General features: G+C 43.4%; 1 protein-coding gene across 3 annotated transcripts in view; it reads right to left on the bottom strand.

Moving 5' to 3' along the window:
- Positions 1-14,464, bottom strand: part of ASTN2 (astrotactin 2) — an 869,558-nt gene that overhangs the window by 404,348 nt on the left and 450,746 nt on the right. The window lies entirely within an intron of this gene.

Raw genomic sequence — 14,464 nt, forward strand, 5'->3', positions numbered from 1 at the left:
AAGGACCAGAGGAACACGAGCCATGGGACACCTACAAGGAATTACTGAGGGTCCTGGGGAGAATTAATTACATCCTGCCTTGACTACCGTATCAGTCACCTCACTGACCTCCCTAGTGCTTGTTCCTTCCCTCTCCAGTATAATATTCACTCTGTTGTACAGATCATTTTTCTAAATTACCTGACAGATAATTGCTCTCCCCTACTTCAAAGTCTTACTGAAGGCACATATCCTCCAAGAGGCCTACCCTGACTAAGCCCTTTCATCTCTTCCCACTCTCTTCTGCATTGCTCTGACTTGCTCTTTTTATTCATTCCTCCCTCCCCGAGCCCCACAGGACTTATGTACATATTTGTAATTTATTTATATAAATGTATTTCTCCCCTTCCTGAGTGTAAGCTCATTGGGTGGTAGGGAATGTGTCCAATTATTGCTATATTGTACCTTCCCAATGGCTTAGTACAGTGCTCTGCATACTGTAAATGCTCAATAAATACAATTGACTGATTAATTACTGTTCAGTCCACAATTCTCCACTCCTCAAAAATTGCCAATCACTGCCCACAGATCTCCGAATCAAACTAGCTCCTTACCAATGGCACTCAATCAGCTTTCTCTGTCCTACCTCACCTTGCTGATATCCTACTACAACCCAGCCCGCACACTCCACTCCACCAAGGTCAGCCTATTAACTGTACCTCATTTGTGTCTATCTTGCTGCCAACCCTTATCCATGTTCTCCAGTCAATCAATCAATGGTATTAATTTAGCACTTACTTTATGCAGAGAACTGTATTATGTCCTTGAGAGAGTACAGTATAACAAGAGTTGGTATGGAACTCTGTTATATGTTCTTTTGGCTTGAAATTCCCTCCTATATAATCCAACAGACCACCTCTCTTTTTCCACCTTCAGAGTCATATTAAAATCACATCTCTTCCAAGAGTCCTTTCCTGTCTAAGCCCACTATTCAGTCAGTCATATTTATTGAGCACTTACTTTGTACAGTGCACTATACAAAGAACTTGAGAGAGTACAATATAAAAGAGTTGGTAGATATGCTTCCTGCCCAAAATGAATTTATAATATAGAGGGGGAGACAAACATTAATATAAATGATTATGGATATGTACAGAAGTGCTTTGCGGCTGAGGGAGGTGTGAATAAAGGGTGCAAATCCAAGTGAAAAGGTGACAGAGAAGGCAGTGGGAGAAGACGAATTAAGGGCTTAGTTAGGGAAACCTCTTGGAGGAGATGTACTTTCAATAAAGCTTTGAAGGTGAGAAGAGAGATCATCTATCCGACACAAAAAGGGAGGGTTTTTCAGGCCAGAAATAGGACATGGACAAGAGGGCAGTGGTGCGATAGATGAAATGGAGGTACAGTGAATAGGTTGGCATTAGAGGAGTGAAGTGTGCTGGCTGGGTTGTAGTAGAAAATCAGGGAGATAAGGTAGGAGTGATCTTGTCTAATAAATTATTGTTATGGTATTTGTTAAGCGCTTACTATGTGCCAGGCACTGTTCTGGGTAGATACAAGATAGGTTGGACATGGATCTGGTCCCACAAGGGGCTCACAGTCTTAATCCCCATTTTAGAGAGGAGGGAATGGAGGTCCAGGTAAGTTAAGGTGACTTAACCAAGGTGACAGGGCACTGTGTGAGGCCCGGGGGCACCCGCACTTGGCAGGCAAGTGGCAGAGGGAAGGTTAGGCGGGGGGAAGGGATTGGGGTCCAGCACCCATGGGGGCGGTGTCTCCAATGGGTAGAGGTAATGGAGGCCGGAGGGCAGCAGGGGCCTGGTATTGTATTCTTACAAGTGCTTAGTACAGTCCTCTGCACACAGTAAGTGCTCAAGAAATACTATTGACTGATTGGTTGATTAAAGGATGGGCTTGAGCAAAAAGCAAACCCCATGCAGCTCCTGGTCCCCAGTCCCTCGAGCACTGATATTTGAGTCTAAACATGGAAATTAAGTATGGGCACTACAGTGCCATTTTACAGTGCTTTGGGAGGTGTATACCCCATTAGAAAAGGGGATGGAGGTGAGAGGACCATCCCTCATTACCCTGACTGCCATGATGTGGAGCATAGATGTTAACCATGATGTGGAGCATAGAGCTCTGTCGATTGGACCTTCCTTAGCCACACACAATTATCAGCCTTCAGATGTCGTGCTAAGTACTCATATCATTGTGAAAGGAAATGGCAAAAAACCAAAGAACATAAGGATCGGAAAAAATCAGCTCTAACTCCAGGACTACACACTGGTCCTCAACTCTCAGGGAAAATTGTGGCCCTGGACCATTCTGAAGTAATGGAGAATGGCACTTTTCTCCACTGGGGGGGTCTCATTAATGGCCTTTACACAAATGCATGGCCTCCACCTCAGTATCACTGCTTCCCAGAGGCTAATGTGTTTCCGCCAATTTCTCAAACCCTCTAGCTATTTCACTCCCCATGAACAATTTGTTTTTTAAATAGACCATTGTGATTGGTATCGGCCAATCAAATTTTCCCCTTCCCCTGGCTTTGAAATACCCTTGCTTGATAACTTTCATGTCCCCATCAGCTATAGCAAAAATTAGGTTGGAGTGGAGTGCTTTGAGGGGAAATAAAAGAGGTTAGGGAGCAGAAATAAGTCAACGAAGAATTTGAAAAGACATGAAAAGTGCGATGATATTCAAACTAACAAGAGTAATTTCCCTCCCAAGGCACTAACTTAAATAAAGGCCCAAAGGGCAGTGAGAGCACATCCCCTCAAACCTGATTTTATCTTCTGCCTTTTTTTCTGAGGATCTAATAATATCTTGTATTTCTTTAGTATGCTTCTTCAAGGTGCTTTTATTACTAACTCTCAATCTATTTTTGGTATGTCGGGATTTTGCAGAAGAGAACAGAATAGGCAGAGTTGGAAAATGATATTTGTTCACTGTTAAATATGGGCTGAACAATGTGCTAAGCACTGGGATAGTTATAAGATAATCAGGCCTTAACACAATTCTTTTCCCACGTGGAGTTCACAGTATAAGGGGGAGAACAAACAGGTATTGAGCTTCCACTTTAACTTATGAGGAAACTGAGACAGAGAAATTGTGACTTGCCTAAAGCTACACAGAAAGGAAGTGGCAGAGCTGGGATTAAATCCCAGGTCTTCTCACTCTCAGGCCTTTGTTTCCTCCACTGGGAATTACTGCTGCTCTAAGAAGTGATTTGCAATAGGTCGCACAGCATATCTGTTCCACAGTTGGATCTAGATCACACTGCCTGCCCTTCCAATGGGACATGATCCTCTCACAGTCACTGAAAAATTAGTCAAGGGTGATAGAAGAGCCTTGTGATTAAGGGAGTGCTACTGGCTACAGAAAATCCTCACCATTTACCTTAAAGCATTCAATCATCTTGCCCCCTCCTATCTCACCTTACTACTCTCCTACTACAACCCAGCCCACACACTTCACTCTTTTAATGCTACCCTTCTCACTGTACCTCAGTCTCATCTATTTCACGGACAACCTCCCACCCACATCCTACTTCTGGTCGGGAACACTCTCCCTCCTCATATCCGACAATTACTCTAACTGCCTTCAAAGGCTTATTGTAGCCACATCTCCTACAAGAGTCCTTCCCTGATTACGCCTTTCTTTCCTCTACTCCCACTCCCTTCTGCATTGTTATGATTTGCTCTTTTTATTCATTTCCCCTACCACTCAGCCCCACAGCGCTTATGTACATATCTGTAATTTATTTATATTAATGTCTGTCTCCTCCTCTAGGCTATAAACTCACTGTGTGCAGGGAATGTATCTGTTTACTGTTGCACTGTACTCTCCCAAGTACTTAATACAGTGCTCTGCATACAGGAAATGCTCAGTAAATATGGTTAACAGATTGACTGCTATTCAGTTGCATCTTGGAAGGTTCCTTCTGCCCATCTCTATTCTTGGGCTGGCAGGCATTCTTCTAGAAACTGAGCTCAGGAATGAGGCAAACTGGAGTTTAGATCCACCCCCCTTGAAAATCCCTTCTTCTATTTCCCAACCCCTGGATGCCCCTATTGAACATCTAATGTTGACATTTATTGAATGCTTACTACATGCTAAGTGATGGGGTAAATACAAAACAATCAGACTGGACCCAGTTCCTGTCCCACGAGGGGCTCACAGTTGAAGAGCGAGGGGAACGGGAACAGGAATTTTATCCCCATTTTTTAAACATATAGGTACAGAGACATTACATGGCTTTCTTACGTCACCTAGTAGGCAATAATATAATAATAATGATTATTAATAATTATGGTATTTGCTAAGTGCTTACCATGTGCCAAACACTGTTCTAAGCGCTGGAGTAGATACAAGGTAATCAGGTTGTCCCTCGTGGGGCTCACAGTCTTAATCCCCATTTTACAGATGAAGTAACTGAAGCACAGAGAAGTGACTTGCCCAAGGTCACCCAGCAGACACATGGCTGAGCTGGGATTAAAACCCAGATCTTCTGACTCCAAGGCCTGTGTTCCTCCCATTAGGCCATGCTTACTCTCTATTATAACTGTAAACACTATTTATTTTAACCCACAAAAGGGCATTCCAATTTGATCATGTGTACTGATGCCTCCCTGTTAATCTCTTCCATGGAAGATTTTGAGAACCTAACAAGTCCAGGAGGCAGGAATATAAGGCTGTGAACAGTTCCATTAAATGACTTGCCCAATAACCCATTCATCCAATGTTGGGTCTCTAGAAGTGGCAGCAAGACACATGGAAAATGATTGCCCTCCTGGAAATCCATCATGACAGAAAAGAGCATACCATCTCACATCTCTAATTTCCTCTATTTAAGCCTTCTTAACCATTCTATCTAACCTTTGTTCCAATATTCCATGCATTTGTCCAAACCCATCTTGAATCTCTGATAGGTTGCTCATATTCAAATTCCTGGGAAACATATTTACCACCCTCATGCATGAAAAAGTGTTTCCTTTTGTGATCATGAGGCTATCGGCTTCATTTATGGTGTACCTAGTCTATTGCAGCATTTAGAGAACAACATATCTAGGTGCATCCTATCTATACATCCATGATTTTACAAATTTCAATTATGTCCCTCTCAATCTGTGGTTTTCCATATTGAAGAATCTTCAATTTCCTCAGATAAATCCACCAGAGCTGCCTGTGGTTCTCCCATTGTGAATAATCTAGAGTTCTATAAAATGATTTTGATTTCTCTACTCTTTCTGATGAAATAGAGTTGTGTCCTCTAACCAATCAATCAATCAACTTTAAATGCTTACTGTGTACAAAGAGCTAAACTAAGGACTTAGGAGAGTACAATATAACGGAGAAGGTAGATTTATTCCCTGTCCACAGTGAGCTTATACCTTTAGAGGGGAGACAAACGTTAATATAAATGAATACATTATGAACATATATATAAGTGCTGTGGGGCTGAGGGAGGTGTGAATAAAAGGTGCAAATCCAGGTTCGGGATGATGCAGAAAGCAGTGGAAGAAGACAAAAAGGGCTTAGTCGGGGAAGGGTTCTTGGAGGAGATGTGCTTTTAATAAGACTTTGAAGGTGGGGATAGTGAACATTTGTCAGCTATGAAGAGGGAGGAAATTCCAGGCCAAAGGTGGGACATGGGCAATGGTTCAGCAGTGAGATAGACAAAATCATAGTTTCTCTAAAAAAAAAAAAATGTACTTCAATAAAATTGGGTTATTCTAAATTCACAAAGATAAGGGGAAGTATTGCCACCCACCCAAAAAGAAACAAGAAAAAAGCCTACAAATGTCAGGGGTTTATAGAATATCAAATATCATTAAAAGAGAAGACAGTGTTATGATGATGATGCTTTCACATTATACCTCAGACACTTTATTCGGGATGGAAAGGAAGGTGGTATGCTATACCCTACCAATTGAGCAGCATTACAGATGCACAAGTTACAAGTTACATACAGGAGCCCAGTTTGTTTGGCTGTTTTCAGTCCCCTCACACAGTAAAAACACCAGCTGCTTCTGGAAGAGATCCTTAACTAAAGATCACAGAGAATTGCACAAGAGATCTTGGGGATACTCGAAAGCAGAAGCTCAAGGCAGAGGGTGGTTGGTTAAGGTGGTGCTAAGTGCAGAGTTCACGAGTACTTAGCAACCTATCTTCCCTCCAATTGCTTCTCTCCCCAATGAGACACTCTTGATACAGATTAAATAATTGCCTTCAGAACACCTGACAACCTTTGTTACAAAAATCCAGGGTGGTATTATATTTTCAGCTAGTGGAAGAGCAGTGGACGGGGGTGAGGCCTTTCCACATTCACAATGTTTCCTTTCTTACACTAATGCATTTTTTTGTTGAAGCTGTGAAGTGTTTATTCCTGATCCTTGCTCTCTGGGTCATTGTTTGGGTTATACAAATGGAACCCAAAGGTTTACACTGATAAAGCATTAAAAAAAATACAGGAAATACCCTCTTTCCTCCCACCACCAGATGCCTGATTGAAATCCATGGTCCCCAAAGCACTACTGATTCTATATTAATAGTGATCTTATGTGTTAAGTGCTTACTATGTGCCAAGCACTGTTCTAAGCACTCAGGTAGATAGAAACTAATCAGGTTAGACAAAGTCCATGTCCCACATGGGCCTCACAGTTTTAATCCTCATTTTACAAATGAGAGAACTGAGGCTCAGAGCAGTCAAGTGACTTGCCCAAGATCACACAGCAGATAGAGAAGCAGCGTGGCTCAGTGGAAAGAGCACGGGCTTTGGAGTCAGAGGTCATGGGTTCAAATCCCGGCTCGGCCACTTGTCAGCTGTGTGACTTTGGGCAAGTCACTTAACTTCTCGGTGCCTCAGTTACCTCATCTGTAAAATGGGGATTAAGACTGTGAGCCCCACGTGGGACAACCTGATTCCCTTGTGTCTACCCCAGCGCTTAGAACAGTGCTCGGCACAAAGTAAGCGCTTAACAAATACCAACATTATTATTATAAGTGCTGGAGTCAGGATTAGAACCTAGGTCCTTCTGAGTCCCAAGCACCGTGCTCTATCCACTAAGTCACGGTGCTTCTCACTATTCATCTCAACTGTATGGCTGGCCACTCTGACATCTTTCAGAGCAGGTCTGGGTGAGTTGGTCCCGTTGACTGGCGAATGAGCCTGCAGAGGAGGGGAGAGAGGGCTTCTGCTTCAGAGAAGCAGCGTGGCTCAGTGGAAAGAGCACGGGCTTTGGAGTCAGAGGTCATGGGTTCGAATCCCGGCTCGGCCACTTGTCAGCTGTGTGACTTTGGGCAAGTCACTTAACTTCTCTGTGCCTCAGTTACCTCATCTGTAAAATGGGGATTAAGACTGTGAGCCCCATGTGGGACAACCTGATTCCCCTGTGTCTCCCCCAGTGCTTAGAACAGTGCTCGGCACATAGTAAGCGCTTAACAAATACCAACATCATCATCATTCTGTGTGTCGGAGAACTAACTCATGACCCCACAGTCAAAGAGAAAACTGAAAAGTCTCAAGTTCAAATGAGGTTAGGTAAGCAAGGTCAGGTCTTAGAAAACTGCTCCAAACCCTCCATCCTTTCTTCTGTGTCAACAGTGTTTCCTCTCCCATCCCATAGATTTGTTCCTACATGTATGTCTCTAGCACTGCCCCTGATTGCTGTGTGATATAGACCTGCTGGCACCTTTTCAATGAGTCATAACTGTCTCCTTGCATTTGACCCCTGAAATATGTTCATTTTTCCCAATGGCTGATAGGTGCCCTGCCATGTTACTCATGTTTCTCCAAATGGCAGAGCAACAGATATTCCTGACAGATTGTAAGCCCCCACATCAGACTGTAAACTTCTCAAGGGCAGAAACTGTCTCTCCTACTTTTATTGAATTCTCCTAAGTGCTTAGTGCAGTGCTCCATACACAGGAGGCCTTAGGGAAATATTCTCAATCAATGAATCGAGGGCAGGTATAACCTGGTAAAATATCCAAAAACAAAGTTCCCCTTCCAATACATTCACCTACAGGAACAACAAAATCTCCTCATTGAAGGGATGATGCCTAAGTGATTTACATTTTCTTTTGTCACCATATTTCCTCTCCGTTGTCATAGATTCCACAGGTAGGGCTTCAGTTTTCAACTGATCCTCTGGCCTGTAAACTCCTTGTAGGTAGTAATTGTGTCTACCAACTCTATTGTATTTCACTTTCCCAAGGTCACATGGCAGACAAGTGGCAGAGCTGGGATTAGAACCCCAGGTCCTTCTGAATTCCAGGCTTAGGTTTTATCCACTAGGCCTCGCTGCTTCTCTACCTTACTGCTTCCCAAGTTGGAGAGTAAATGCAGAAACCGGTGTTTGTATGTGCCAAGTACCCCAGGTATAATCTGATTTGCCATGAATCTGGGTTTTGAGAAGGCTTCCAGACTAACCAAATTACATTCTGTCATTCCTAGCTTTCTGAACTTGTGATGTTTTCAGTCCAGACTTATATACTCCACTCCTGCTTTAAAGTGACTGTATTTTGAGGAACTCAGAGTGGGCTAGGGTGGTGGGACCTCCGGAAATAAGGTTGAAAAGACAGGTAAGGCAGAGAGAGACAGTCAGTGAGGTATACAGACAGGGAGACCAAGAGGAATAGAAAGGCAAGAGTCAAAGAAAGAGAGGTAGGGATGGGGGAAATAGGGAACTGATAAAGGAGAGGACAAAGAGATTGGGACAGAGGTAGGTAGAAGAAGGAAGAAATAAGGCAGAAGACAAGAGTGGTGGACACACAATAACATACATCCACAGATATATGCACTTCCCGCTAGCTGCATCAGAGCTCCCGTTGCCTGGACTTCCCAGCCCATTCCAGAAAGTTTCCCATTATCACCGCTGGCTTTATCTTGGAGTTTTTGATTCAGAATTCTGTCCTAATGCTTGGGCCAGAATCTATTTCAGCTGTGGCAGAGCAACAGAGACAGCCTCTTCCCCGACTTTTCCACTGCTACCACATAGCCAACACTGCAGGTGTTGGGTCTTCTGCTCGCCCTCCCAACAGATCCATTTAGGGGATCCCCAAGTAGTGGAGCCCTAAAATGAGTAGCCATCCTATCTAATGTGGAATGTTTGGTCATAGCACTCGAGATTTAAGAATGTGGGTTGGAGTGGCCACAAGTTCTATGAAGCGACAGTGAGACCTGGGAAGAGGAAATGGAAAGGAAGAAATATACACAAAAGAAAGCAGTTTGTCATGGCCTACTGGATAGAGCACTGACCCGGGAATCAGAAAGACCTGGGTTCTAATCCCAGTTCTGCCACTTGTTGGGTATGTGACACTGGGCAAGTTATTTACCTTCTCTGAGCCTCAGTTACCTCATCTGCAAAATGGGGATTAAGACAATGAGTCCTATGGACTTTGACCAACCTGATTAGCTTGTATCTACCCAAGTACTTAACAGAGTGCGGGGCACCTAGTGAGCACTTAATGAATACTATTAAAAAAATCCTGATTGCCAAATTTTGGATGTCTCTTTGTCCTTGATTCAATCTAGATGAAACTGGACTCAAGATGGAGCGGGGAGACTAAAACGATTTAAGAAGCCGCATCTCTGCTGGGTAGATCAAAACAAAATATCATCATTTGTGGTCCTGCCTTTGGGGTCCTGTTTGGATCCTTTATGAGAAAACTCAATACGGCCAACTAGATGGTTGGAGAAAATTTGAGGAGGCCCCAGCCTGAAAAATCCTAATTGGTCCCAGGACTATTTCTTCCTCTTGATGTAGACTCTTTTGCAGACTAGAGAGCCAATTTCTATAAAAGAGATTCCTACCAATTAGCTCTGTAATTGCAAAAATCCATTCTCCCTCACCCTAGTTCCTGGTATAAAAGGAAGATGATTAGCCCACCAGTATTGAGAGTGGAAATCAGAGAAATGATCCCTGTGGCCGTTTCTCTTCCATCAGAAAACAATCTTCATTCAATTTCTTTCTCTCAGCTCTTCCCCTCCACATTAACTCACAACCTTCCATCCCCACCCTGTCTCTCTTTGCTGTTGACCATTTAATAGCTAGTAATGTGTCACCATCCAAAATTCATGACCAACATCACCCTCCCATTAAGGACCAGTCCAAAACTCCTCTCTTGGCCCTTGTCCTGAAGGGTACTGCTTCAAGGGCCACAGGGTAGATATGCCTTCCTGTACTGCTTTAACAAGTCTTTAAACAGCCACTAGGTCAGTTGCCAGCCCTGGCACCTGTCCTCTGCATTCCTGATGCTACAGAGCAGCCTGCCAAACAGTTGATCAATATAGACCAATTTATTACCTGCTAACTGACCCATTCCCTTTTCTAATTCTCTGCCCCTTTCAAACAGTTTCTCCATCCTTAAAGAGGAGAAAGAAGAAAAGACCACAGACAAAAGAGAGCTAGGAATTAACCAAAAGGGAAATCTCTGTGTGCCCATTTCTCCTGGCAAGACTGTTGGCATAAATTCTGGTAGTCTTAGGCCCTGAGGATATGGCAATTGCAGGGTATCTAAAGGATTGATCTGAAGAGGAGACAGTAGAAAAAGAAGATGTGGAGACAGAGAAATGTGGGAAGAGAAGGAGAGAGCACAAACAACGAAAGAGCAGTTCTAGTGAGACTCTTAGCTCACTAATGTGGTATAACAACTTCACCCTTCACAGGATTAGGAGTCAGTATTTAAACTATAGATGTCACTTGAGGCTAGCAGGGCACTAAGAAGGGAAAGACTCAGAGAGAAGGAAGGGGAAAAAGAAAAAGGAGGAAAAAATTACAAGCCATATTTTCCCCTTCTGAATCACCTATTGGCTCACTTACTGGCTGACCATTCATTACCTATTCAGTACACCTTGCTCCCTTCTATCACCTTCAACCCATTGCTCAGGCCTTCACTCCAACCTGAAACTCCTTCCCATCTCATAACTGACAGATCATCCATCTCCCCATCTTTGCATCCCTACTCTCCTCCAGAAAGTCTTCCCAGATTAGTCACTCACCTCCTATTTTCCTATTTTCCCTCCCTCTTGTATCCCCTATGTACTTGAGTCTTCCATAAGCACATACTCCCCCCACCTACCCTGTCCCTGTTGGACTTATGCTCATATCCTAATAGTCGATTGCCTCCTCTATGTGTTATTTATTTCAATGTCTCTCTTTCCCAGATGGTAAGATCTCTGAGGGAAGGGATTGGGTCTACTTTCTCTATTGCATTCTTCTAAGCACTTAGCATAGTGCTTTGCAGCAATGTGGTCTAGTGGATAGAGCACAGAGCTGGGAGTCAGAAGGACCTGGGTTCTAATCCCATTTTGTCACCTGTCTGCTGTGTGACCCTTGGCAAATCACTAAACTTTTCTGTGCCTCAGGTACCTCACCTGTAAAATGGGGATTAAGACTGAGACCCCCATGAGGGACATGGACTGTGTCCAACCTGATTTAGCAATTATCTACCCCTATACTTAGTACAGTGGCTCGAACATAATAAGTCAATCAATCAGAGGTATTTATTGAGTGCTTACTATGTGCAGAGCACTGTTCTAAACCCTTGGGAGAGTACAATACAAGAGAATTAGCAAATATGATCCCTGCCCATAATGAGCTTACAGTCTAGAGTTTAACAAACAACATAACATATATATGTGTGTACACACACACACACACACACACACACACAAACACACACACTGATTGATTATTGATCAATTGATTGGATGAGAGATGAGGAAGGGGCAAAGGGAAGGGGGACCAACATTCAGGAAACAGAGGGCTAAGAGTCTTGTTCCATATGGAGAGAGGCATGGAACCTCCTTCTCTAGAGTGATAGAGGCTCCTACTTACCTACTCCATTTTCCAGAATGCCAATCTTGTTCTTTCACAATGCTACACATTCTTCACTGTGGTTGTGTCAGGAGGAACATGGAGAGAAATGAAGACAGCTGACTTTCACCTCTCCCTTGGATAACAACAGAAATAATCCTGTCCTCCCATTTGAAAAGAGGTGAAAAAGACTGTCCTTCCCCTATTCCACCTTGATCCTTCTTGGTTCTCTGGATGAAATATGATAGAATTTTATAGGGTCTCCCCACTCCCTCAGCCCCCACAGCTTCACTCAAGCTGATATTGCAGAGGGGACAAATTAGGGGCCCATTTATGCCCCGGCCAGAGTCTGATCCATTCCCACCTTCTCCACTGCTACCTTGCAGCGAGAGCAGCAGCCAGTGTGGAAGGGGCCAATTCAACCCTGGTTATTCAGGTCTGGGACAGACTCCACGGTGATTTCTCACTCCACTGCCTCTTCTTGCTCTCTCTCTCTCCCTGTCCTATTTTGTTTTGGTTTCCTTTAATTACCACCCAAATTAGCCATTAGACAGGAAGGCATGGGGGAGAAGGAATCCTCTTTACTTTCCTGACAGACACAAATTTCCATTTCTGCTGCTTCTCTTGCAATCCAGAAGAAAGCTGGGCCTCTAATTTATCGACAATTTCTATCTTGTTCCTTCCTAATTGCTAAAAAAGGGTACCTCCCTGTTGCCTCACTGCAGTCCATGGAAATCACAGTCATGATTGTTTCTGACAATATGTGTGACACAGATCTGTTTCTTGGACGAAATGGCAAAGGGAAGCAGGAAAGGATGAGGAAGCAAGGCAATGGGTGACAGAAGGTACGTCAGATATTCAGAAGCTGTTGGGTCAGCACGATAATGATTTCCTTTCAATTTGATATTAGAACAACTAGAAAGAGATAGCCTAAGTTAAAATGAAGGGAAATCATTTCCTGAACCACAGGCCCCTCAGCAATTAACTAGAGTTTTCCTTTTATGGTGTGAGGGGTATTTCAAAATGTGGAATTTTCTCTGAAGCTCAAGAGAATTACTTTATTTCATGCAGAGCACTGTACTAAGTGCTGGGGAAGAGTATAATATGACAGTGTTTTTCTGTGGTATTTGTTAAGCACTTACAATTCATTCATTCATTCAATCATATTTATTGAACGCTTACTGTTTGCAGACCACTGTACTAAGCACTTGGAATGTTCAATTTGGCAACAGATAGAGACAATCACTACCCAACAACTGGCTCACAGTCTAGAAGCGGGAGACAGACAACCAAACAAAACAAGTAGACAGGCATCAATACCATCAAAATAAATAGAATCATAGATATGTCCACATCATTAACAAAATAAAGAGTAATAAATATGTACAAACATACACAGGTACTTTGGGGAGGGGATGGGGAGGGGAAGGGGTAGAGCAGAGGCAGGGAGTAGAAGCAATGGGGAGGGGAGGAAGAGCAGAGGGAAAGGGAGGGCTCAGTCTGGGAAGGCCTCCTGGAGGAGGTAAGCTCTTTGTAGGGCTTTGAAGAGGGGAAGAGAGTTAGTTTGGTGGATGTGAGAAGGGAGGGCATTCCAGGTCAGAGGTAGGACCTGGGCCAGGGGTCAACGGCGGGACAGGCGAGAATGAGGCACAGTAAGGAGGTTAGCAGCAGAGAAGTGGAGTGTATGGGGTGGGCTGTAGAAGGAGAGAAGGGAGGTGATGTAGGAGGGCGCAAAGTGATTGAGAGCTGTTCAAACGCTGTTCTAAGCCCTGAGGTAGACACAAGGTAATTAGGTTGGACACAGTACCTGTCTTGCATGGGGCTCACAGTCTAATTATGAGGAAGAACATGCATCGTATTTTTACATTTGAGAAAACTGAGGCACAGAGAAGTTACATGACTTGCCCAAGGTCACACAACAAGCAATTGGTAGAGTCAGAATTAGAACCAGGTCCTCTGACTTCCAGGCCCATTCTCTCTCCATTAGGCCACACTGCCATGTTTCCTGACCACAATGAGTTTACAGTCTAAAGAACTGTTGACTTCTCAGAATCACTTGGGTTATTTAGTCATAGCAAAAAAAACACCCTTTCATATTTGTATACGTATTAATTGAAGTAAGACATATAAGTATGTGTGTAGATATATAAGCATGTGTATATACACACAAAGCAATCCTCTATGATTTACTGACAATCCTTTCCTTATTTCAGGCATGCAAATTAAGCATCACTGCCCACTGCTAATATTTGTTACCCTAAGTATCTAGCCCCATATTTGATTCTGCTCCATGGTATTATGGTAGAACAAATGGTATTGATTAAACACCTACTTTGCACAGAGCACTGTACTAAGTACTGGGGAAGAATAATGAGCAGCAGCAAATGGCCTAAGCGATAGAGCACAGGTCTGGGAGTCAGAAGGACTTGGGTACTTGTTAGCTGTGAGCAAGTCACTTAACTTCTCTGGGCCTCAATTACCTGATCTGTAAAATGGGTATTAAGACTGGGAGCCCCATGTGGAACAAGTATTGGGTCCACCTCATTAACTTGTATCTCTCCCAGTTCTTAGTACCTTGCCTGGTACATAGTAAGTGCTTAACAAATAACATAAAAAAAGAAAAACCTCTAAGGCACAGAAGGACATATGGAGGGAACCCA

The sequence above is a fragment of the Ornithorhynchus anatinus genome, chromosome 4, assembly GCF_004115215.2.
Source record: "Ornithorhynchus anatinus isolate Pmale09 chromosome 4, mOrnAna1.pri.v4, whole genome shotgun sequence".
In the NCBI taxonomy this organism is placed as follows: domain Eukaryota; kingdom Metazoa; phylum Chordata; class Mammalia; order Monotremata; family Ornithorhynchidae; genus Ornithorhynchus; species Ornithorhynchus anatinus.